The sequence below is a fragment of the Schistocerca serialis genome, chromosome 4, assembly GCF_023864345.2.
Source record: "Schistocerca serialis cubense isolate TAMUIC-IGC-003099 chromosome 4, iqSchSeri2.2, whole genome shotgun sequence".
NCBI lineage: Eukaryota > Metazoa > Arthropoda > Insecta > Orthoptera > Acrididae > Schistocerca > Schistocerca serialis.
Window position 1 is genome coordinate 738,857,137 of NC_064641.1, and position 27,703 is coordinate 738,884,839.

Below are 27,703 nucleotides of genomic sequence, written 5' to 3' on the forward strand. Positions count from 1 at the left end.
ACAAATTTTATAGTAAATTAACTCAATTTTTTCCACAGTTTTTAATAGATGTGGAAAATTCTTGAGTTTCATACACCTTTAAGTATGGTTTGTATGCTGTGCAAAATTCATAGAAGAATCTCTCTTACTTATGAAGAAAAGTGTACCTACAGCAACAAATGCTGCCATTAGTAAGTGAATAAAATGATGAAATTTCACATGTAAAGAAAATTATTTCGTTATGTTTTCGAACTTCCACTGCTATGAGTGTGAATTCTGAATCCTTCCTAGTCATGCTGACAAAGTTTTATGAATTTATTTGTAAAAGTATAGACAGTGGAAATTAAAATGTCCTGTGGTGCCTCTCGTGCTCCAAGTCGGCCCGTTTGGCGTTCTACCCCCCTTAAATACAAGCTGTAACGGTTGTGAGGGTTAGTTACATTTGAGCTTAGACGTGGTTAGTTAATGTTAGTCAAGAATGCCTTAAGGCAACAAAGACGCCATTATCAGCACGTTGCTGAGTTTGAACGAGGTCGCGTAGAAGGGCTATGAGAAGCTGGACGTTCCGTCTGCGATGTCACAGAAAGACTTGGCAGGAATGTAGCCACTGTACATGACTGCTGACAATGGCGGTCACAAGATTGTACGGTCGCAAGGAGACTGGGCCGTCGAAAGGCAAGGCCATCGTGTTCAGCGTATGACTCTGGCGCATCGTACTGCATCTGCAGCCACAATCCGAGCAGCAGTTGGCACCACAGTGACACAACGGACTGTTACAAATCATTTACTTCAAGGGCCGCTTAGAGCCAGGCGCCTTGTAGCGTGCTTTCCACTGACCCAAACCAACGTCGTTTGCGACTTCCTGCGGTCAAACGAGAGCTCATTGAGGGGCAGTACGAGGGTCTGTTGTGTCAGTGATAGTCGTGTGTTGGCTAGGAGGAGGCCCGTTGAGGGCCGTTAAATAACACAAGAATAATATACAGAAGAATGGAAAAGAAAATTGAGAATGCGCTAGGTGACGAACAGTTTGGCTTTAGGAAAAGTAAAGGGACGAGAGAGGCAATTCTGACGTTACGGCTAATAATGGAAGCAAGGCTAAAGAAAAGTCAAGACACTTTCATAGGATTTTTCGACCTGGAAAAAGCGTTCGACAATATAAAATGGTGCAAGCTGTTCGAGATTCTGAAAAAAGTAGGGGTAAGCTATAGGGAGAGACGGGTCATATACAATATGTACAACAACCAAGAGGGAATAGTAAGAGTGGACGATCAAGAACGAAGTGCTCGTATTAAGAAGGGTGTAAGACAAGGCTGTAGCCTTTCGCCCCTACTCTTCAATCTGTACATCGAGGAAGCAATTATGGAAATAAAAGAAAGGTTCAGGAGTGGAATTAAAATACAAGGTGAAAGGATATCAATGATACGATTCGCTGATGACATTGCTATCCTGAGTGAAAGTGAAGAAGAATTAAATGATCTGCTGAACGGAATGAACAGTCTAATGAGTACACAGTATGGTTTGAGAGTAAATCGGAGAAAGACGAAGGTAATGAGAAGTAGTAGAAATGAGAACAGCGAGAAACTTAACATCAGGATTGATGGTCACGAAGTCAATGAAGTTAAGGAATTCTGCTACCTAGGCAGTAAAATAACCAATGACGGACGGAGCGAGGAGGACATCAAAAGCAGACTCGCTATGGCAAAAAAGGCATTTATGGCCAAGAGAAGTCTACTAATATCAAATACCGGCCTTAATTTGAGGAAGAAATTTCTGAGGATGTACGTCTGGAGTATAGCATTGTATGGTAGTGAAACATGGACTGTGGGAAAGCCGGAACAGAAGAGAATCGAAGCATTTGACATGTGGTGCTATAGACGAATGTCGAAAATTAGGTGGACTGATAAGGTAAGGAATGAGGAGGTTCTACGCAGAATCGGAGAGGAAAGGAATATGTGGAAAACACTGATAAGGAGAAGGGACAGGATGATAGGACATCTGCTAAGACATGAGGGAATGACTTCCATGGTACTAGAGGGAGCTGTAGAGGGCAAAAACTGTAGAAGAAGACAGAGATTGGAATACGTCAAGCAAATAATTGAGGACGTAGGTTGCAAGTGCTACTCTGAGATGAAGAGGTTAGCACAGGAAAGGAATTTGTGGCGGGCCACATCAAACCAGTCAGTAGACTGATGACCAAAAAAAACACAGGTCTGCGACATAAACACTGTTTCAAATTTATTAAGTGATTTCTATAGTGTTTTCAACGCTGATTTCGGGGAAGATAGTGAAAAAATTCCATCACGTCCAGATAATCCACAAATTGCTTGTCTATTTTTAGCTTTTTTCGGTACTTTAGCACTAGTAAGTTTGAATTTTGATTTTTAAGTTCTCCACAAACTGTTATTTAGCCGTTTTTATACTAAATATACGTAAAATAAAGAGTAATTAGGAGAAACCAGCAGTATTTTCAAGTCAATGCCTGTCTGTCGCGCTGCCCCTCTCCCCGCTATCATCAAGCAGTGAGCTTCTGCTATTCTCCTTCAGTTCACAGTACCTCTTCACTCTGCGCTGTTCACGTCTCGTTGTTACTAGTGTTTTTAAGTAGTGACTGTGTTCTTGTATTGTGAAGTTGTTTCATGGACAATGGCCAATGGCTACCAAAGGATGTGTAAACTCGCCAGATTGCTTCTCCTACATTTGTGGTAACTATACCGTTAAAAAGCACAAAGAAACATTTCCGATTTAGTTGAAAAAGAATATTTCGCCCATTTTGGTATAAAGTTAGGCGATCAAGATAAGTCTTGGGCCCCACACAAAGTTTGTTCAGTGTGTGTTGAAGAACTGAGGCAATGGTTTCAACGTAAAAAGCAGTCCTTACGTTTTGGAATACCAATGGTTTGGAGGCAGCCCAAAAATCATAGTGATGGCTGCTATTTTTGTTCTTGCAACGTACGAGGTTTCAATTTGAAAAACAAAAAGGATATTTCTTACTGGTGTTTTGCAGTGATGTTCCTGGACTTACGGCACGTTTCAAAATAGAATATGCTCCTCACATCTTGACCACTTCCCTGCAAACCTTGGTGATGTAATTGACTTGCCCTCGTATCAGTGAAAATTCACTCCTTCTGTACTCCTTTCTGCGAGTACTATCTGAGAGTAACAAATCACTGAGAGCAAAAATTTTCCAAGTGTAACGCAGCCCTTTCAACAGTAGACCTCTAGGAAAATAACGAAGGCTCTAGCTAAAAATTCATTCTCGTTTTGTGCGCTGGGCGAGTCCACCCTTATGTTACGAAGGGACAGCCAACACAGTTGACTGTCGCCTGCGGGGACTGATGACCTCAGATGTTAAGTCCCATAGTGCTCAGAGCCATCTGAACCATTTTGAGCCATTTCACTGTCGCCTGCCAAATTGTGTACTTCGACCTAGGGCAGTTGATATTTTTAAAAGTATCGGGAAACAGTTATATCGATGTAAAAAATATATCGTTATCGGCCATCGACGTATCGAAAAGAATTATCAATGTATCAATACATCGACGGAAAAATATCGACGTATCAGCCTTTAAAAATATCGGCTGCACATTGCAAACATTCTGGCAGTTTTGGAGCTGCATATTTAAATATTATTATTAGATATTCTGTATATCAAAAAGTTAGCAGCCTGATCATCCTCCTTAGGGCAAGAACTGAAAGGAAAACGATGCACATTCATGCTTGGAGATAACGACTTTGCTAGAAATGTTAACTGCATGTAAGTGACAATATAAGGTGTCCGATGCGTCCGTCGTTTGGTTTCGTCATGTATCGGATTTGTTTGGAACACTTCATGTCGACTTCCCTGGTTTTTTTTGTTTTTTTTTTCATTTCTGCAAATGCCAGCGACCTAGCAGCTGTAGTGTCAAAACTGCGTGGTGAAGTTAAACGGTGCACTTTCTGTTGGTAGCGCCGCGCGCCGATAACATCCCCATTCCCATCCTACGTCTCGTCCGTTCGCAAAGACTGACTGGTGTGCTGTTTCTTCACATATGATATCTTGTTATTCCATTCACACCGCCATGCCCCCAGTGTAATCAGACTTCTTCTTTGTGCCAGCTATAATAGCTTCAAAAAGTAAAAGGGAAAGACTGGACGTGATGAGAGCTCAAAAAGTAGTAAAACTAGTTCACATAGTGAAAGTAAAATTATGTTCTACTACTATTTCAAAAGAACAATCTCAAATGTTTACCGAAAATTGAGAAAAAAACATAATATAAAATTAAAATGTCGACACTCGATATTGCCAATTCGATATCGATGTATCGTGAGGACACTATCGCCAATATACAGGATGTTATAAAAAGGTACGGCCAAACTTTCAGGAAACATTCCTCACACACAAATAAAGAAAAGATGTTATGTGGACATGTGTCCGGAAACGCTTAATTTCCATGTTAGAGCTCATTTTAGTTTCGTCCACCAACGCTCAATGGAGCACGTTGTCATGATTTCATACGGGATACTCTACCTGTGCTGCTAGAACATGTGCCTTTACAAGTACGACACAACATGTGGTTCATGCGCGATGGAGTTCCTGCACATTTCAGTCGAAGTGTTCGTACGCTTCTAAACAACAGATTCGGTGACCGATGGATTGGTAGAGGCGGACCAATTCCATGGCCTCCACGCTCTCCTGACCTCAACCCTCTTGACTTTCATTTATGGGGGCATTTGAAAGCTCTTGTCTACCAAATGTAGAGACTCTTCGTGCTCGTATTGTGGACGGCTGTGATACAATACGCCATTCTCCAGAGCTGCATCAGCACATCAGGGATTCAAATGGTTCACATGGTTCTGAGCACTATGCGACTTAAACTTCTGAGGTCATCAGTCGCCTAGAACTTAGAACTAATTAAAACTAACTTAAGGACATCACACACATCCATGCCCGAGGCAGGATTCGAACATGCGACCGTAGCGGTCGCCCGGTTCCAGACTGCAGCGCCTAGAACAGCACGGCCACTCCGGCAGGCATCAGGGATTCCATGCGACGGAAGGTGGATGCATGTATCCTCGGTAACGGAGGACATTTTGAACATTTCCTGTAACAAAGTGTTTGAAGTCACGCTGGTACGTTCTGTTGCTGTGTGTTTCCATTCCATGATTAATGTGATTTGAAGAGAAGTAATAAAATGAGCCCTAACATGGAAAGTAAGCGTTTCCGGACACATGTCCACATAACATATTTTCTTTCTTTGTGTGTGAGGAATGTTTCCTGAAAGTTTGGTCGTACCTTTTTGTAACACCCTGTATATCGTTAACTGTAGAAAAAATATCCACATTGTGAATGGTCATATTTTATCAACAGCCCTACTTCGAGCTCGTTGCTGTATCTTTACTAGATTGCTTGACATTAGAGCATTGCACACCTTAGCTCCAGAGAAAGTTCTTCATAATCAGACGTTATACGCTGAGTTGACAAAAGGCATGGGATACCGATAAGCGCACATACAGATGGCGGTATTATGGCGTACACAAGGGATTAAACGGAAGTGCATTGGCGTGGCTGTCATTTGTACTCAGGTGATTCACATGAAAATATATCTGACGAGTTTACGACCGTACTACATGAATTAATGGACTTTGAACGCGGAATGGTAGTTGGAATTAGACACAGGGGACATTCAGTTTTGGAAATCGTTACGGAATTCAATATTCCGAGATACACTGTGTCAAGAGTGTGTGGAGAACATAAAATTTCAGGCACTATCTCTCACCACGGACAACGCGGTAGTCAACGGCGTTCACTTAACAACCGAGAGCAGCAGCGTTTGCGTAGAGTTGTCAGTGCCAACAGACAGGCAACAATGCGTGAAATGTGTTTATATGACGGATTCGGCTGTCGAGCTGCACCTCCCCTACTACCGCATGACGGCAATTTACAACGGAGCCCTCACCATTATCACTGTCTTCTCCCCTTCCACGCAATCTGCACAGGGGCCCTATACAAGTGATCGCAGCATTCAGATGTAACTCGTCGTTACGAGGCTGTGCATCAGACAGCGTGTCGATTGGGTAACGTTCATGACATCATCAGGAAGGGATCTGAGTCTTATCCTAATGCTATGTGATGACACTCATCGATAACTTTTCTTTTCAAGTAAATGAAGTCCCTCACATATGGCCAACGCTTTGTAAATAGAAGACCTGTCACTACTCAATAGAGTGCTGCGTGGAGCTTTGGCTGTATGTAACTGAAATATGATTAAAAAACCAAGTTCGAGTGTAACAAATCTCAAATGTGATGACAAACTGATCCATAGTCCAGTTATAGATTTGACTGGCAGGTAATAGCCTGAAGCCAAAGAATGTGTCTACATAGTCTCTAACTGTACGGCCATAGTGAATGCATGCAGTTGTTATCTCTATCTTTCATGTTACAATCTGATGAAGGCTTTTAGTATCAGTGCATCGAATGAGAGACTGATTTGTAGCATGTGTCGTGGTCCACATTGTTGGCTTAATCAGAAAACAGATAAAGTATTCTGTCATTATCTCTATTTCCTCAGAGCACAGAGTCACTTATGGAGACTTAATTTCGAAAAATACGTAATTATGATCATGACATAAGTGTTTAGATGCACGTACTTTAGAGTATGGTAAGTGACTGAAATATGGACAATACATGGTCATATAATCATAAATATTAGCACTACGCTTTTAATTATACACTGTGTCTCCATATTTTTAATGTACTACTTTCAATGGATAAGAATATAAATGCAATTAACTGTGGACTTCTATAACGCAGTTTATTTTCCATAACAAAACTTCTAGATACAGTGGCAATACTGATTTAAATTGATTGGCAAATCACTCATGTGTGACAAGGTTGGGGGCGAGCTACAAATCGCAGCGATATCACGTGTGAGGCCCTTTATTTTGTGTGGACTCGAACACACATCAACAAAATTTGTTTAACAATGAGAGTGATACAAGTTTTAGGTGTCATCATGGTCAGTTTTCTTGTGACAGACTGTTCTCTTATCTATCAAAACAATTAAAAATGCTGCATTTTGATTATTCCTCTGTGGTTTAATTTAAATATTTTACGTATTTAATGCTTGAAAATAGGCTAAATAAATCAAACGAATTGCCACACATAGTGATAGTGATGAACTCGAAAATGGCCCAGAGGGGGAGGGGAAATACCCCAAGAAATCAAAATCCCTCCCCCCCCCCCCCCCCCCGAGAAATTCATCTCTGTATCTATATTACATTAAAAATCAAAAGACCGGATGAATTTAAATTATCATCTGGGATGGCGTCATGTGATAACTTTTAGGCTTGTATTGTTTTGACAAATTTCAGCCATCTCATGAGCCACTGTTCCCAGTGTCCAGAATCAACATGATCACTCTGAAATAAGTAACTATCTAAATACAAAGGCTCCTGCCAACTACATACTACTACAATAACAAGCTTTCATTCTTATAATAACTTCAAATTCTTATATTTTAACAGTTAGTGATGTAATTATGTGACATGTGTGTGGTCTTTGTCAATTCATCATATAAACAGAAGTGTTAGTGCCAAAATACAATATCAAAACAACAAACCACGATTGCTTTATTTTCTACTGAAAGACAGTGTATTGCAGATGACAAAAGAAGAGTGTGAGCTTCTTGAAGGAAATGCTAGTGAATGTGATGGTGGCTTGCTTCATGAATCTTCTGTTACTCACCCTCAGCCTTTGAACGAAAAATGTAGCTACTACTTCTAACCCATTCTTAAACCACCATCCTGAACAAAGTGTTGAACAAGAGATTAAGTACCAGCAAAAAATGGGAATGTAGGTCCAATTGGTTGTAGTCTAACTGCAACTGGGGTGGGTCTTTTTACAAACAGTGTGAAAAGCATTTAAAAACTATGTTGATGCTAGTAGTGGGACAATGGGACAAGGGGGGAGGGGGGAAGGTGGGCATCAGTCATTTTGTTAATGCAGGTTGCCTACATCAGGGCACATATGTACTCAGGGGCAAACCTATTGTTCTCCTTTGATTGGCAGATCATTAACCTATTGTTCTTCTAAGAGGATCGTTCTTTTCCTTGACTGGTCCTTAACCTATTGTTCCCCTGACCCTCCCCCCCCCCCCTCAGGATACCTCCAGCCCTCCCCCTCGCTGATACACACTTTTGATATCAGTTTCATTGACTAATTAATTAAATGGATCAAATAATTAAATCCGTCTCTGGGAAACCCCCCCAGCCCTACCCCTCCTGGAAATTGGCGGGAAAAAAGCTCAGTTGATCGGTCATTTGGAGGGAATTCAATAGCAGTGTATGGAATATTGTTTAAAAATTTAGACTATTTATGGAATATTGTTTAATTATTTATGGCAGTCTATGGAATATAGTTTATTTATTTAGTTAAAGAATTTATCAGGGAATCGATTGCAGTGTATGCAATATTGTTTTAACAATTTACACAATGTGTGGAATATTGTTTATTTAAACAATTTATGGGATTCAAGGCAGTGTACGGAATATAGTTTATTTATTTATTTAAACGATTTTTCCAGAAATCGATCCCAACCCCCCATCCCTCCCTACCCCTTGCTGGTACAGGTACACTTTCATCTTTGAGTTATTCGAATAGCCCCCCCTCACTCTTATAAATTTGATTGACTACTTAATTAAATTGATCAATTAATTAATCCTTCCACTCTGTTAAGCCCCTCACCCCCCTCCCCACTCTCCCTCCCCTCCTCTACCTGGAAATTGGCAGTTCTGTGGCGGAGAGGAAGGATCTCATGACAGGAAATTCAAGATGCATTGTTTATTTTAAAAAATTCAGTTTGGAGCGGTTGGATTTCTCTTGCTCATCATTCACTGCTTTTTGGGAAGATGCAGGTCTTGTAAGGAGTAATTAAATCGGCTACCTTTCTTTTTATTCCTATCGTGCAAGGAATACCATCCTGAAACACCCATCACACGTAATTAACAGTTAAAAATATTTCCATCGCGAAGCACGTGCTGTCCACTGGACTGCACAGAAAACCATCCCACACGCTTGCAGGAATTGGCGTGGACTGGTAGCCCTGCAAGCATGAGGTGGCGGTGTCCCTACCAACGAGGAAGTCAATCCAGCGCCCCCCGCAGAGGTGCACAACGACGCCACTACACCATCACGACACGTCACGGCTGCAGAGACGCCAACACACGCCATCGACACCGATAGTTTTAGTTACGACAAGCTAGATATAAATGTAAAATTAAGTAGGCTAGAAAAAAGAGACATCTTAGAGACGGCACAGCGGATGCTCATCCGCACCCTACACCCGTACGGCCAATCTGTTTGTTTCCGTACATCAGAGCAAACCGATAGACTGATTCTCAAAACGGAGAATATTCCAACAGATCCAGACAGCCTACTAGACCTGCTCATGCAGGTGTGCGCCCGCAGGGAGGAACCATTCGATATGGACAAGCTTTACAAGGATCACGTAAGGGCTCATGGGAGAACATACTTCGGTTACAGTCAAACTGGCAGCAAGTGCTACGCCACAGTTAAACACCCAAATTGCTAATAGCACAGCTTAATGCTATGCGGAGTATACTTGTAAATTCGGAGCTCCCACGGGTCCTACGTGAACTAAAAAGTGACATTCTGTGCATACAGGAGCCCTACACTAGACAAGGGCATATCCCCAACTTTCCTCCAAGTGCGGTGACAGTTGCGGAGGGGACAGGCTGCATGGCATCTGTCATAATCCTAAACAAAGAAATACATCCAGTCAAAATTACAGAACTCTGTTCCGAGCACCTAGTTACAGTTGAAGTCACACACAAGGGGGATACTTGGATCATCGCGTCGCTGTACGCCCAATTCTGTCATTGCATCAAACCATACGCAGACCTCATCAGAGATGTTGCGCAATACGCTGGCAACAAAAAACTTCTCATCTGTGCAGACATAAATGCCAGATCAACCCTGTGGCATTCAGACAGAACTGACGACAGAGGTAGAATAATAAATGACATCATCCAAGAAAACAGACTACACGTACTCAACAAGGAAGGACATCACCCGACTCACATCGGACACAACGGTCATTCATCAAACATAGACATCACCCTCGTTAATAATGCCGCCATCAACCACGTACGAGACTGGACCGTACATGACCAGATCACTGCTAGCGACCACAACATCATCACACTAACCTTAAGTGGCACACCAAACGTCAACACAGAAACACTACCAAAAAGACCATTATTTGACAAAACAGACTGGGACAGGGTCAGACAAAAAATACATGAGCACATACCGCAAGACATCACCGGCAGTGTTGATTACAGAGCACACATGCTGACAGATATCATTATACACACACAGAACACCTGCATACCCACGCAAAGAATGACAAAACACCAAAATATTCCCTGGACTACACAATTAACACGACTCAAACAAGACTCAAAACGTAAACGTAAGCTTTACCAACGAGCAATTTCAGATAGAGAAAGACAATTACGACTACACGACTACCGGCTTGCCAAGGATAAATATAAACTTGAGCTGAATAAGACCAGGAAAGACCATTGGAACAGCCATGTAGCAGCACAAACACAACTAAACATTTGGGGGGAACCATACAAAATCGTGACAGAGAAAATTAAGAGCCCACTGGTTCTGGGAACGCTGCGACAGGAGGATGGTGAGATGACTAAGGGCTGGAGACGCACAGCGGAGTTCCTGCTGAGCAAACTCCTGCCCGACGACATCGCAGACACAGACACACCACAACACGCAGCACTGAGACGCGAAGTAGACACAGTATACACCACACCAACCGTCACCTGTCCATTTGCGCAGGAAGAAGTGGCGACAGCGATCTCAGAACTCAAAAACAAAAAGGCGCCTGGACCGGATGGTATCCACTCTGAGGTACTGAAACAAATTGCACCGCAGATCACCCCGTTTCTCACAACGTTGTTAAACGATGCATTAAGGCTGGGCCGTGTGCCTGCAGTGTGGAAGACCTCGAAGGCGGTTATCATCAAAAAGGCTCCAGACAAAGACCCATCAGACCCCAAGTCATACAGACCAATTTGCCTTATCAATACACTCGGTAAAGTACAAGAAAAACTACTCTGCAAAAGACTACAAGCACACCGAACACTACGGGGACTGACACCACACCAATACGGCTTCAGGGAAGGGAAATCTATAGACGACGCAATTAACAGAGCACTCCAAATAGTACACGACACACCCTCCAAATACACACTTGCAATTATGATAGACATCTCAGGTGCCTTCGACAACCTCTGGTGGCCGGCCTTGTTCAAGAGGCTCAGACACCTGCAGGTACCGGAGTCTCTGTATAATAGTTTCATGGACTACTGCAGAGACAGAACGGTCGTTTGGCAAATGGACAACCAGAAAGTGATTAAACGAATTACAAAAGGCTGTCCACAAGGGTCGATCTGCGGCCCCATCTTCTGGGACATAGTTATAGAACCGCTCCTACAGTTACTAGAGGAGCACATCTTGACAGATGGAGCTGTCGCTTATGCTGATGATCTACTCGTCGTAGTTTCAGCAAATAACCGTGCCCAGCTAGAAGAAAGAGCCAATGGAACACTTAGGACAATAACCCAATGGTGCACAGATAATAAATTAAAGATAGCAGGAAACAAAACAACTTATACATTGCTAAAGGGTATCCTGCGCAGGAACCCAATAGTCAAAATTGGGGACACAAACATAAAAAGACTAGCAGTCACACGCTATCTAGGAGTATACATTGATGAACGATTGAACTTCCACGAACACATGCGAATATGCACAAACAAAGCAGAAAAGATACTACACAAACTGGCTAGGCTAAATTCGGAGCAATTCAGACTACCCCTGTCAGTGACACGAACATACCATTGCGCTCTCTTCGAGTCAGTACTATGCTTTGCTGCCAGTACGTGGGCCCACAGGTTAAATCTCTCAACCAACAGAACCATTGTACGTCGAGGCCAAAGAAGTGTTCTACTTCGACTAACAGGGGCATTCAATACAACATCAAATGACGCACTATGTGTCGTCATGGGAATTTTCCCCATAGATATCACCATCAGGTACCGCGCAGCAATGTACTGGCTTAGGATGGGGAGAATAGACCAGGTTCGGCAGATCACTGGTGTACCGATTGAGACAACACGCCAACTCAGAGCATGGCGAGTGGATACCTGGCAGAGCGAGTGGGCCAACAGCGATAAGGGCCGCCGTGTCTACAACTTCTTCCCTGACATCCGGGAAAGACTAAAACTAAAACATATTGATCCCAGCCGCGGTATGGTACATTTCATCACAGGACATGGCCCTTATCCCACGCACCTGTACCGCGTGAGTCTGCAGCAGACTAATAGATGCACATGCGGGGAAGAAGGTTCCCCTGAACATACTGTCTTCTTCTGCGGACAACGCACGAACACAAGACACACAGTACACATAAATCGCCTGAACACACAGAACGAACTACATGCCATAATACGCGACCCGGAAAGGTGGACTGAACTCAACAAACTAACGGACGAAATCTCGAAGATCCAACAAATAGAATACTTGCGCAACAGACCCTACCGAAGGCAAGTCGGTCCAAACAGACGTCACGATGCCCAGGGGGATACAGATATGATTAGCACCACGAGTGATGAAGAAGAAACAGATACAGACCAGGGCACCAACACAGATATTGAAGCGTCCAGCGCGGATGATCCATAGTGTCAACCAAGTCAAATTCAAAGAACAGAGTGGAACAACCGACAAGAGGTGCACAAGTCACACACAATCCTAAAAACAGATTGCACCGTATATATAAATAGTTTACAGCATCTCCATGTCCAATAAGAGCTTAAAGCTAGGTACCTCTTCAAGGGACCTACACCTTCCGTTAAGAGGCAGCGCACAGTCTGTATGGAAGGATCTTAATTGTGGTCCCTCTCTTTTGAGCCCAACCCGACGGATACCTATGGTAGATCGGGGAAAACCACCGCTCAGGCTGTGTTGCTGGCGGGGCCGGAAGGTGCTAACTGCCACACCACGTATCATTGTAAGTCTCATTGGCTCAGTGTGAACTGTTTGTACAACCAACCTACACAGCCTATACCTCAACCTCCACTATACTAAGAACCTCTCATCTGAAGCTTAAAGTTGGGCACCTCTTCAAGGGACCTACGCCCCCCTGGTAAGAGGCGGCGCACGTCCTGGATGGAAGGATCTTAATTGTGGTTCCTCTCTTTTGAGCCCAACCCGACGGATACCTATGGTAGATCGGGGAAAACCACCGTTCAGGTCGTGTTGTCGACGGGGCCGGGAGGTGCTTGCGCCTGATGTACTCTACTAGGAGCCTTGCAGGCTCAACACAAACCGTTAGCGTCATTACCTTATTACTTTTACCACGAGTACCCTTTCATTAGCAATTTTGAGCCAAGCACAAAATCAGTTACCTCTCTATTGTATATCGTAAATAGTTTAGCAGGCTGGACATGGAGGTCTTAGTCTTAGTTTCTAGCTTTAACGTACCCTAATCTCTTCTAGTTAAGGTAGTTTTTAGGATGGTAGATGTTAAAGGCATGGTGAGCAACGGCCAGCGTCTTGATGGTCATTCCAAGACCCGGGCCGCAGCCCACAACCAGGTGACGGGCCATATTATACATATAACTTCTCTATTCAGTTCTCTTCCTTCCTTCTTTCTAAATATTTAATTTCGTTTTGTTTATTAATATCTTACTTGATTTTGTATTAGTTATAAGTTTTTCTAATGCTGCACAAAAAAAAAGATAACAAATGGATCTAAACAGAGCCCGCCTCCACGTGGCGGGACACGGGCAACGGTGTGAGTGGGGACGGGAGCCGGTGTGGTGTTACTTTAAGTCACTGCGGACCCCGGACCCAGTCACAGCGGCTAAGTGGCAATATACGACCCACCATAAGAAATTAGACGGTGGGTCATAAAATATAAGCAGCTAGTGAAAAAAAAAAAAAAAAAAAAAAAAAAAAAAAAAAAAGTGTCCCTATCATACTTGACATTTGAGAAATTGCTGTTGAAACACATGTTTACCTAGTGGCTGACACACAGCTTTCATAGCTGTGGATCCAGTGCCGAGCGAGATGTTTGCATAGCAGCTCACCCTCGCAGGCGCAGCTAACAGATTGTCAGTGTTATACTGACGTCACGTGTCATGTGCCAAGTCTCCCTCTTGGAAACGGCAAAGTGAAATAGTTAATGGCGGCATTTGTTGTTGCAGGAGTTCTCGTGATGTCTCAGTTTGTCTGCATGAAAATTCTTGTCCTAACAGGATCTGTTTACGAAAATAGCCCAGAATAATACCGAATGCATTCTTCCCAATGGTCCTAATGAGGCACCCCATCCATCACGTGTTACCCCTCCCGGAAATCGTAGCGTCTTGCTTTCAACATACACCTCAGGAACGGTAAAAATTCGCACCACTAAAAGGCTTCAGCATGTCTGTGCATGCTTGCAAAAACACATTTTATCATAAAACATTCTACCTACGACCCATCCTCACAGCTTTACTTCTGCCAGTACCTCGTCTCCTACCATCCAAACTTTACAGAAGCTCTCCTGCGAACCTTGCCCATGAATCGTGCTTGGGTAGCTCATATGGTAGAGCAATTGCCCGCGAATGGCAAAGGTCCCGAGTTCGAGTCTCGGTCCGGCACATAGTTTTAATCTGCCAGGAAGTTTCACGTCAGTGCACACTCCGCTGCAGAGTGAAAATCTCATTGCTTGCTTGCTGTCTATGCCCATCTCGAGACTCTGGGATTACAAAGCATATGTATTTTCACAAGGTTTGCCAGAATATCATACCATTTACGCGATACCTCTCGATATCAAGCACAAAGCAATATGCTATGCATCGCATGCACAGTATAATTTTGAAGATATAGACTGGAAATTATTTCTCTGGAAACCCGAAGCTTTAGCGAGGTGCAGCGTGCTGTAAACCACTGAATAACTAGAAAACTACCTCGTCTGCGAAGATCTTCACGTAAAAACTCGAAAAAAATAGAGGAAACTGGTATTCCCACTCGCGAATATCGATGTCGCTCATATAACAGATTCCAAATCATCCTTATAATTTACAAAGTCAATTGAGGTGCTTCTCATGTCTAGAGAACGAGCAAAGGCGTCTTTCGCATGCTAGATACACACAACACACACCACAATCGATGTTCTCTCAATCAAATAAAGGCGGGATATGTGCAGAAGCAGTCATGGTCCAGCGCAAACACATATTCCTATTGGATCTTCTCAAATTACCACAGAGGGCACAAGCGATCACGAAGGCTGTCCAATACATAGTGAGTATTAATTCACTAGTCAGCTGTCTAGAAGGTGACATACATAAGTCAGCTACATTCCTGTACCCCAACCGGTGTTTCCATTCGGACGGCTCATTCCATTAGCTGAATCCTTCCCGCCACAGGCCACTGCTGCCGCGTACACCTCGCACACCGGACAGAACCGTCCTAGGAAACCAGCCACATACACTCCTGGAAATTGAAATAAGAACACCGTGAATTCATTGTCCCAGGAAGGGGAACTTTATTGACACATTCCTGGGGTCAGATACATCACATGATCACACTGACAGAACCACAGGCACATAGGCACAGGCAACAGAGCATGCACAATGTCGGCACTAGTACAGTGTATATCCACCTTTCGCAGCAATGCAGGCTGCTATTCTCCCATGGAGACGATCGTAGAGATGCTGGATGTAGTCCTGTGGAACGGCTTGCCATGCCATTTCCACCTGGCGCCTCAGTTGGACCAGCGTTCGAGCTGGACGTGCAGACCGCGTGAGACGACGCTTCATCCAGTCCCAAACATGCTCAATGGGGGACAGATCCGGAGATCTTGCTGGCCAGGGTAGTTGACTTACACCTTCTAGAGCACGTTGGGTGGCACGGGATACATGCGGACATGCATTGTCCTGTTGGAACAGCAAGTTCCCTTGCCGGTCTAGGAATGGTAGAACGATGGGTTCGATGACGGTTTGGATGTACCGTGCACTATTCAGTGTCCCCTCGACGATCACCAGTGGTGTACGGCCAGTGTAGGAGATCGCTCCCCACACCATGATGCCGGGTGTTGGCCCTGTGTGCCTCGGTCGTATGCAGTCCTGATTGTGGCGCTCACCTGCACGGCGCCAAACACGCATACGACCATCATTGGCACCAAGGCAGAAGCGACTCTCATCGCTGAAGACGACACGTCTCCATTCGTCCCTCCATTCACGCCTGTCGCGACACCACTGGAGGCGGGCTGCACGATGTTGGGGCGTGAGCGGAAGACGGCCTCACGGTGTGCGGGACCGTAGCCCAGCTTCATGGAGACGGTTGCGAATGGTCCTCGCCGATACCCCAGGAGCAACAGTGTCCCTAATTTGCTGGGAAGTGGCGGTGCGGTCCCCTACGGCACTGTGTAGGATCCTACGGTCTTGGCGTGCATCCGTGCGTCGCTGCGGTCCGGTACAAGGTCGACGGGCACGTGCACCTTCCGCCGACCACTGGTGACAACATCGATGTACTGTGGAGACCTCACGCCCCACGTGTTGAGCAATTCGGCGGTACGTCCACCCGGCCTCCCGCATGCCCACTATACGCCCTCGCTCAAAGTCCGTCAGCTGCACATACGGTTCACGTCCACGCTGTCGCGGCATGCTACCAGTGTTAAAGACTGCGATGGAGCTCCGTATGCCACGGCAAACTGGCTGACACTGACGGCGGCGATGCTCAAATGCTGCGCAGCTAGCGCCATTCGACGGCCAACACCGCGGTTCCTGGTGTGTCCGCTGTGCCGTGCGTGTGATCATTGCTTGTACAGCCCTCTCGCAGTGTCCGGAGCAAGTATGGTGGGTCTGACACACCGGTGTCAATGTGTTCTTTTTTCCATTTCCAGGAGTGTATATTACACCATTGTACTTGAAAGGGTACAGTACCGCCCAACATTGAAAATAGGTACGAAATTCTTGTCAGAACAACACATTTTTTGTGTAAAAGTAACTCAATTTCAATTAATACAGCGAAGCCGGATACCAGTGTGGGAAAGAATGACAATTTATTTATTTAATTGATCACATGTGCACTCCCTCAAAATAAATCCCTACATCCAGTTTGGTGAGATCTGTGAAAGGAATGAATGTATGGTCGTCTGCTAACCACAGATAGTGAATCGGAATATATGATCATCTTTGAGTCGATCCTTTGGCTACCTTTGGTGAGACCAAAGAGATGGAAGTTACCAGAGCTTTGAGCGTCTGAAATGTGGCTGACCAATAAGGTAGCAGGGTGCTTCTCCCACTTCGAGAGAGGTGCGAGAGAATCGAGAATACGGCCATGTTTCAGCACTCTGCCGCTGAACCTTCTGCTGTAAAGACCTGTTTTTTTTTTTGTTGTGCTCCGGAATGAAAGAGTGGAGGCATGGTATGGATGTGGAATATTTAAGAGTAGTTAGAATTAATAATTTCTCTTTCACAGGACCTTTTGTGGGGAAAATTACAAAGAGAGGCAGGTAATTTTAAGGGGATTGTAGTAAACCAACGGTCACAAAGAGCCCACGTGTAGTTATAAGTTGAGATACTTCCGTGAGCTTAAGCTGAAATATTTAAGAATTAATAGCGTGTGTACAATAAGCTGAAATATTTAAGAATTAATAGCGTGTGTACAATAAGCTGAAATATTTAAGAAATAGCGTGTGTATCATAAGTTGAAGTATTTAAGAAATATCATTCCGTGTGACGCTGAATTTAAACTCTGAGAGAGAATCAAGGTGAGTCGGCCGTTTTTCCAGCAACGCCACATGGCTTGCATTGCACAGGAAGACGTGCGTTTATCTCCAGAGTTCACATTAGGAAAGTAGAATTACAAAGTGGGGCAGTGTCGTGTGAAACTGGGATAAATATTGATTGAAGTGGGAAAGCGGAAAGTGATGAAGTTGTAACCGTTCTTTGTGTAATATTTCATATTGTTGTGCTGTGTATGTCTTGTAATTTGGGTATGTGTGTTTTGCATGGGAGTAGCAAGGTAGTTTCGAAAGATTTGTGGGTATGCCTGTTCCTTCTGTATCGCTCGATCTGGAGGAAAGTTTCGTGAGGATTATTGTGAGAGGCGAAGTGTGAGGTATAATAAAAGATCCACCATCCGATCCAGGGAGTGCACTGTTGCGGTAAATAGATTACGAGACCATAGTATAGAGATTCACTAACGTAAAGCCATGCCCACTGGGCGGAGTTTCTCATGTGATTTTGTTGTAGGTTGTAGAATTTGTGTGTTTAGGAATAAATCAAATAGTGAAAAGAAAGAGATTGGTGGCCTTTTTCATTGAATTGTATGTTATCGTAATGTCCCGAATTTATATAAAAGCCGTTAAATCAAAGACAAAAGGTAAATGTGGTATTGCCAGTGCGTAGTGTACAGTCAGAGTTCTATAAATCACTGATAGTCAGATGCGTGTTTCCGTTGCGTATTATTCATACAGGAGGATAATTTGTAACTAAATAGTAAGATACGAGAATTCATGTTGCTCGATAAATTAAGGAAGATTCCACTCGCTTGGCAAACCACTCATCTTGCAGGCCTGACTGCTTGATGCCACAGTATGAGAAAGGCAAGTGGGTGCCTCTCATAATTTCGACCCTGCCAGGATTCCTTTTTTTTGCCACGATAATTTTGTTACCTGGATATTTAATTTGTTGCCAGGATTCCATTTTTTGCCACGATAATTTTACCTGGATATTTAATTTGTTGCCAGGATTCCGTTTTTTTGCCACGATAATTTTGTTACCAGGATATTTAATTTGATGCCAGGATCCCGTTTTTTGCCACGATAATTTTGTTACCAAGATATTTAATTTGTTGCCAGGATTCCTTTTTTTTTGCCACGATAATTTTGTTACCTGGATATTTAATTTGTTGCCAGGATTCCATTTTTTTGCCACGATAATTTTACCTGGATATTTAATTTGTTGCCAGGATTCCGTTTTTTGCCACGATAATTTTGTTACCAGGATATTTAATTTGATGCCAGGATCCCGTTTTTTGCCACGATAATTTTGTTACCAAGATATTTAATTTGTTGCCAGGATTCCGTTTTTTGCCACAATAATTTTGTTACCAGGATATTTAATTTGTTGCCAGGATTCCTTTGCCAGGATCGTTTTTGTTAGGATATTTTGTTGTTAGGGTTTGCTGTTAAGATTTTTTTTTTATGGAATGTATTGTGATAGCGCTAAGAAGTAAAATTTTTTCTGTTTGCAAATTCTTTCTGGATTGGTGAGGATCTTTTATTTTATTTTATGTAATTAATTGCTATATCGCACAAGGCTGGAAGATCGTTTCATAATTTTTTTTTGCGTAATGTCCGTAGTAACTAGGTCGCAGTCGAAAAGTGTAGCCACCATGGAGAATAGCGATTCTGGGGTGGACGTAGCAGTGCAGCAGGAAGTAACTGTTGACCATGGGTTAATGAGCGAGAAAGACAAACACTACGAAGGGGCTGTATTGTTCAGTGGACCGCTGCAAGGGGATCCTTTATGCGGCGGGCTTTGTCCACAAACGCGGGCTTTTCCCGACGACGCGGGCGAGCCGAGACTAGGCCAGGTGTGCGGTGAAAGTGCAGCTACCCTTAGCGAAGCTACGGTTTCTCAGGCGAACGAGGTGAGCGCGTCGAAAGTAGGAAATAACGATGTGATACTGCAGTTTTTACAAGCGATGAGTAGGGAGACTAACGAAAGATTAGAAGCGATGAGTAGAGATAATAAAGCGATGAATAGGGAGACTAAGGAAAGATTTGAAGCAACTAACGAAAGATTAGAAGCAATCAATAGAGATAATAAGGAGAGAGATAGGGAGGCTAAGGAGAGAGATAGGGAGGCTAAGGAGAGAGATAGGGAGGCTAAGGAGAGAGATAGGGAGGCTAAGGAGAGAGATAGGGAGGCTAAGGAGAGAGATAGGGAGACTAAGGAGAGATTGGAAGCAAATAAGGAAAGATTGGAGGCAATTGATAAGGGAAATAAAGAGGCAATGAGGAAGCTACACACAGTTATCGATGAGCGTCTGTCTGCAGTTAATAATCGGTTAGATGAGGGGGAGAAGAATCTGGATGCGGTGCAGCAAGAATGTGATGCTGTGAAAGAAAAAGCCAATAATTTGGAGGTACGAATAAGGGCAATAGAGAGCGATATTACAGAACGTAGGGACGTGTTGCCGGATGAGCGAATCAAAGAAGTTGTGGTCAGAATGAATACGATTAGTGCAGAGGTAGAAAAGATTAGTATAAGAGGCGAGACAGGCTCTGACAGTACGCAGCGAGAAGTTTATGCCAACCAGGGGGAGATACAATCGCTATTACAGCTTAAAGAGGCGCAATTAGTAATAAGTAGGAAACATAGTGAAGAACTAGCACAGTTGCAATTAGCGTGCAGCAGCGAAGGTGACACATCACCAGGTAGAGTGGAGAGGGAGATTGAGATAAACTCAAAAAGCGAAAATAGGCAGAAAGAGCAAGACGAATTCACAGAGTCAGAAGAACGGTTGTGTCGGATAAAACAGGTGGTAGACTCAACTGGGTATAGTCCAAGGCTGTCTCAATTTCAAGATTCATTACCTTCATCGTGGGGACTGCTCCTCAAAACGAAGTTTGTGTATAACCATTTGAGGGACGAGGCTAGAGCGAAAATGCAGGAAGTTATTAAAGACTGTAGTAGCTATTTAAATGAATTCTGGTCGCAAAGTAAGCAGGACCAGGTTACGCAAAGCATATTGATGATGCGAAATGGTAACGAAGGTGGTATAAGAGATCCAGTGTCGTGCTATCAGGAAATCCTGAGACGAAATAGGTATTTGGATGTGACATACGAACCTGGGGAGCTCATTAGGATCTGTAGAGCGAAGTTGCCAGTGAAATTGCGCAGAGATATAGTGATAGCAGGCAGAGGCTTAGACGATTCTGCGTCATTTCAGCACTTGTTACAAGAATTGGGTAATGAGAGCGATATCGTGAACGGAGACACGACTCATAGGTCAGACAGAGTCGAGGATAGGAGCGGCAGAAACTATCAGAATGACAGGAGAGCATGGAATCCTGGTATTTCTTTCTTGTCATAATAGATTGATGGATAGGAGAAACAAATCCAACATATCAGCCCTTAGCATCTTGCCTTAAAACACATGCAGCTGGCGCTGAAAATTGTCTATGTAGCGGACATACTCTACTGATATGTAGGAGTGCAAATACCATACTTCTGATCAGAGAATAAAACACCAGTAATGGAATCTGTTAGGCTGGTCTCTCAGAGCAAAATTTGCGAATTTTTATTTCGAACAGTAATGAAAAAAGGACTGTTTCCTCAAAGAAACCAGTTGCAAAAAATGTTACGTAATAATGCCAATAAGTCCAGTTTAATTAGTGCGATTGGACTATTGCAGGTACTTAACACGTAATGCAAAGAGTCAACATTGTGATCGAAGTTTTTAAATTAGATGCCATCTGATGTCATTGTCGTGGTGACAGTTATAATGAAGTGCTGTGTATGGTTGTTCGGAATCTGGTGTTCGGGAAAGAGGCCACTAGCACCAAAGTTTCTAACACTTGGGCTGTCCCATCTCTCCCAGCTTGTATATTCTCTGCACACATTTAATTTTCATGTAAACTTAGATTCCTAACTAGCAAATTCTTTACTGTGTATAGTGTACCGTTCAGAGTGAGGCGGATTGTCCATGAAAATGCTGTACTGATTGAGACGGGCAAGGGAAAACAATCTCGTGGGCTTCATCACATTTCTAACATCAAATTATGGAAAAGTTAAGGATAGATCTAAAGTAGGCAATTTAATGGCATAGTCAGTGTATTTATTTGTAGTGTGTAACGTTGTGCAGGCTCAAATCGAACATAAGAATTTTTAGGCGGGATGTCAGGAAGTATGACGGAATAGACTGGTCAAATGAGTCATGAACAGGAGTCGACAGAGTGGTGTATGTACGTATTTTTTGTCGTATGAATAAGGATCAAGCAGAAACGACGTGATGATTTATGAGTGAATAAAGATGGTAGATAGAGAAGCGACGTGAAGCAGTGTGATTAATAAATAGAGATTCGACGTGATGACACAGTGGTAAATAAAGGTGAGTGGAATTGAATAATGTGGAGATGTCTTAGATGTATGTTACAGAGAGACCTGTGTATGCTGCAATAGAGATTGATGCGAATGGCGAAGGAAGACCAGGAAATGATGGAGTAATGGACGGACGGAGAGCCGAAATACGAATGAAGAGATGACAACTGCACAATGTGAAAGGACATAAAGGGAGTATGAGATCCAGATGGTGAACGTTGTGGAACACTGACGTAAGATGTAATATAAGTGTAAGATCTAATTCTTAGCATAACATTTGCGATTTGGCAAAAATAATATTTATTGTTGTTGTTGTTGAAGCCTGGTACCAGGATAACTAATCAAAACGGTACCAAGAATGTGTACAGTTATTTTGCAGGTTGAATAATTTGTGTATTTTTGTTTCTTAGATGAAATGTCGCAATTCTAAGTTGATATTTAGCATGAAGTGAATGCGGAGGTAAGCCGATGGAGAGAGGTGCCAGAGTGAAAGGACGAATTCGGAGACTGGAAAGCTATCTCCGGAACAGCTTCATGTGTTATGTGGTTGAGTATAAGGGAGCTAAGGTATGGTATGTTGTCGTGAGTGTGGTGGTGTTAAGGTTAACTGACTTCTAGACCTATTCTGTTAGTGTATTAATGGATTGAATGAGAAGGAAAATGTGATGTCTGGTGAGTGAGAGTCGTAGAGTAGTGTGATCAATGCGCCCACTCCTGTAAAGGGGATCCTACCGATCTGTAACTAAAACATTATTGTGTATTGTTTGATTTGGATGAACCTCGATGGCAGGTCAGGATTTGACATCATGTGGATGGTTCATACATGTCCTAGAAATGTTGTTATATATAATAAAATGTAAAATGTATAAAGAGATACTAATTTCAGTCTGTCACAAACACAAAGGTGCATTGTATGTTGTAGATTTAGAGTCACCAGTTTCTAAAATGTTTATTGTCTTAGGATGTTAAAGTAGTTTAATATTTAATAACCTGTGTTAGGTAATTGTGAGCTGTATAGATTATTTCTTATTTTTTTGTTAGAACACTTTCAAGTGGTATTAATTTCAATCTGTCACAAGCACAAAGGTGCATTGTATGTTGTAGATTTAGAGTCATCAGTTTCAAAAAAATGTTTGTTGTGTTAGGATGTGAAAGTAGTTTACTATTTAATAACATGTGGTAGGTAATTGTGAGCTATGTAGATTATTCTTATTTTTTGTTAGAACACTTTCAAGGGGTATTAATTTCAGTGTGTCACAAGCACAAAAGTTCATTGTATATTGTAGTTTTAGGATAAAGTTTCTAATATTTTCACTGTGATAGGATGTTAGAGTAGCTTACTATTTGATATTGTAATTGTGAGCTGTATAGATTGTTTATTATTCCTTTTGTTTTTTTTTTTTACACTTTCATGTTTTGTATGAGGGACGACAGGTACAATGAATAGCACGAGTGTGGGCTGTCTATAGAAAAGAGATAAATGTTGATGTTGTATGTGTAGAAAACTAGGGTGTATAATTTTAATGTAAGAATTTCCTTTTGTCTGTAATGTTGCGAGATGCACGGAAGGCTAAATGATTGGGTGTCGTAACGCCCATACCGCTAGCGGGCCGAGCTGACGATGCCGTGGCGACAGGCGACAGAGCCGCGGCACTCCCCACTCCACTGTCGGACGGGGTACACTCCACGCGCCCGCTACAGCAGGTCAACGGCCTGGGGCGACACGCACGTACCACTGGCCATTCATGAGTTCCGCCACCCTTACGACTGGGGAAGGTATCCCGCGGAGGCAACAGCGGGTGGTTTCTTCTGCTCAACGGCGCGCGCAGCGGCGCTACTGCAGAATGGACGAGGCGCGGCAGAGCCCGGCGAGCATTTTTTTTACCAGCAGCTAACAACTAGTACTGGACTGTGGAACCGTGAAACAGGACGACTGCGACTTTACATAATGTGGAAAGTGAAGGACTGGTGTTTCCACGTTGTGAGTGGTGGAAAAGATTTTGTCTTTAGCAGACAGGACGATCGTTTTGTTTTGTCTTGACCACTGAATGGTGGGATCCATAAACTTTTGGCAGTGACTTGTTAAGTGTGCTTTGTGAATTGCATGTGGGACACTTGGTATACTTAGAGGACAGTTGTCGTTTGGTGAACAATTATTGTATGAAGGCAAGAAACTAGAGTGGGACATTGACATTTGCGTCTGTAGTAGGAGACATTCCTTGAACTGGTGCGGGAATAAGTGCTGTTTGTTGAAACTTACGACTTTTAATTACACCATGAACTGAAAGGACAGAACCGTGGGTAATAGTAGTTGTAGGGCCATTTTTTTGGACGAACAGATTCGTGTGGATGGTACTCTGACAGTGACTATGACATTCGTGTTTAATGTGAGATACAGTTTACTGTCCAGTGCGTGTTCAAAATGCCGATTTGAGTGACTCAAAGACTTTCGTCCGGGTAACCATGGGAGAGCTTTGACACCGAGACAGTGGTTCTAGGAAAACTATCAGCAACTTTTTGACCACAAGAAAATCACAGAATGAAAGGTTTCCGTGTGACTCGCAAGATAGGAAATAATGTATTTGTAATTGTGTAAATGTTTTTTTTATGTGTTTCATTCCTGAAGGGACAGCAAGTGTAATTGTATTTCATCAACATTTGTGTTTAGAATAGTTAGTGTTTGTTTTTTGTCTGTTCTGGGTTATCAAGTTCACGTAGCATGTTTATTAGAATATTTCGTACAATGATGCTCTAATTATAAGCCAGTGGCGTAATACTAACGTAGCGGTTCATGTAGCATTGATCAGTAAGATTGTCACAGGGGACAAGAGTTTGCATTGCACAACAAATATCGGAATTAACTGATGTATTTTGATGTCGTCCATAGTAATAATCTTGTTGGTGTTTTGACTGAAGCCACTTATTTTTATTATCACAGTGGTGACATTTCACATTAAAGTGTAACGAAGGCTAGTCGAAATGCAAGTTCTTGTCGTCTATATGTGTGACAACAGAGAAAGTATTTTTTATTTGTTTTAGAATTATTGAAATTTGGATTACTCATAAAAATAACGAAGATCCCAGTAACTAAAGCAAAATTTTATCTCAAGATTATTTTTTCATTTCTATGTGATGTTTTATTTGTCATGTATATTGTTGTAAATTTGTATGTGTACGTTACTCCGGATTGTGGAGAGTACAATAATGCAACAACTGCCAATTTGGTAAAGTAACAACATTTGGTCGTCAATTTGAGGTCACCAGGGGCTAAGGTCTCCTCCTGGTTATTTTGATGAATTTCTACGTTTGTTTTAATACAGTTTTCTTAAAAAAATGTTCGGAACTACCCTCGCATTGCAAGGATAGTACCGTGCCATTTTTTTCTGCATGGGTAGCCGGTGGTGAAAGGGTACAGTACCGCCCAACATTGAAAATAGGTACGAAATTCTTGTCAGAACAACACATTTTTTGTGTAAAAGTAACTCAATTTCAATTAATACAGCGAAGCCGGATACCAGTGTGGGAAAGAATGACAATTTATTTATTTAATTGATCACATGTGCACTCCCTCAAAATAAATCCCTACATCCAGTTTGGTGAGATCTGTGAAAGGAATGAATGTATGGTCGTCTGCTAACCACAGATAGTGAATCGGAATATATGATCATCTTTGAGTCGATCCTTTGGCTACCTTTGGTGAGACCAAAGAGATGGAAGTTACCAGAGCTTTGAGCGTCTGAAATGTGGCTGACCAATAAGGTAGCAGGGTGCTTCTCCCACTTCGAGAGAGGTGCGAGAGAATCGAGAATACGGCCATGTTTCAGCACTCTGCCGCTGAACCTTCTGCTGTAAAGACCTGTTTTTTTTTTTGTTGTGCTCCGGAATGAAAGAGTGGAGGCATGGTATGGATGTGGAATATTTAAGAGTAGTTAGAATTAATAATTTCTCTTTCACAGGACCTTTTGTGGGGAAAATTACAAAGAGAGGCAGGTAATTTTAAGGGGATTGTAGTAAACCAACGGTCACAAAGAGCCCACGTGTAGTTATAAGTTGAGATACTTCCGTGAGCTTAAGCTGAAATATTTAAGAATTAATAGCGTGTGTACAATAAGCTGAAATATTTAAGAATTAATAGCGTGTGTACAATAAGCTGAAATATTTAAGAAATAGCGTGTGTATCATAAGTTGAAGTATTTAAGAAATATCATTCCGTGTGACGCTGAATTTAAACTCTGAGAGAGAATCAAGGTGAGTCGGCCGTTTTTCCAGCAACGCCACATGGCTTGCATTGCACAGGAAGACGTGCGTTTATCTCCAGAGTTCACATTAGGAAAGTAGAATTACAAAGTGGGGCAGTGTCGTGTGAAACTGGGATAAATATTGATTGAAGTGGGAAAGCGGAAAGTGATGAAGTTGTAACCGTTCTTTGTGTAATATTTCATATTGTTGTGCTGTGTATGTCTTGTAATTTGGGTATGTGTGTTTTGCATGGGAGTAGCAAGGTAGTTTCGAAAGATTTGTGGGTATGCCTGTTCCTTCTGTATCGCTCGATCTGGAGGAAAGTTTCGTGAGGATTATTGTGAGAGGCGAAGTGTGAGGTATAATAAAAGATCCACCATCCGATCCAGGGAGTGCACTGTTGCGGTAAATAGATTACGAGACCATAGTATAGAGATTCACTAACGTAAAGCCATGCCCACTGGGCGGAGTTTCTCATGTGATTTTGTTGTAGGTTGTAGAATTTGTGTGTTTAGGAATAAATCAAATAGTGAAAAGAAAGAGATTGGTGGCCTTTTTCATTGAATTGTATGTTATCGTAATGTCCCGAATTTATATAAAAGCCGTTAAATCAGACAAAAGGTAAATGTGGTATTGCCAGTGCGTAGTGTACAGTCAGAGTTCTATAAATCACTGATAGTCAGATGCGTGTTTCCGTTGCGTATTATTCATACAGGAGGATAATTTGTAACTAAATAGTAAGATACGAGAATTCATGTTGCTCGATAAATTAAGGAAGATTCCACTCGCTTGGCAAACCACTCATCTTGCAGGCCTGACTGCTTGATGCCACAGTATGAGAAAGGCAAGTGGGTGCCTCTCATACTTACGATCGCAGTCTCAATTGGACGACATTCGACAATGAGCAAGGTATCTGAAACACCCCCTGCTGACGGCTGTGGGTCTGGAAATAGAAATATCTGTACCATTTGTAAGAATTGACATAGTTTTCAAAGTAAAAAAAAATCTTTCATTCCCTTTGCAGCTATCGCAGTATTCCACGTCAGATCCATACCTTCCTTATGAGTGGACATATTCATTTTCTTTGCACATGTCAGAAGACACACACACACACACACACTTTATAAGCCTGATGCTCAAGGTGAATCTATCACGCATCCCCTACTACTAAGTATAATAATTCGCCAATAACTGATTGCTGGCGATACAAAACAATACTGAGTGAAAATCAGCGATGGGTGGACATGTCTCATAAGTTTTTCTTGCGAGTGGTACCACAGTGTCTTAGAGAGAGACACGTAAC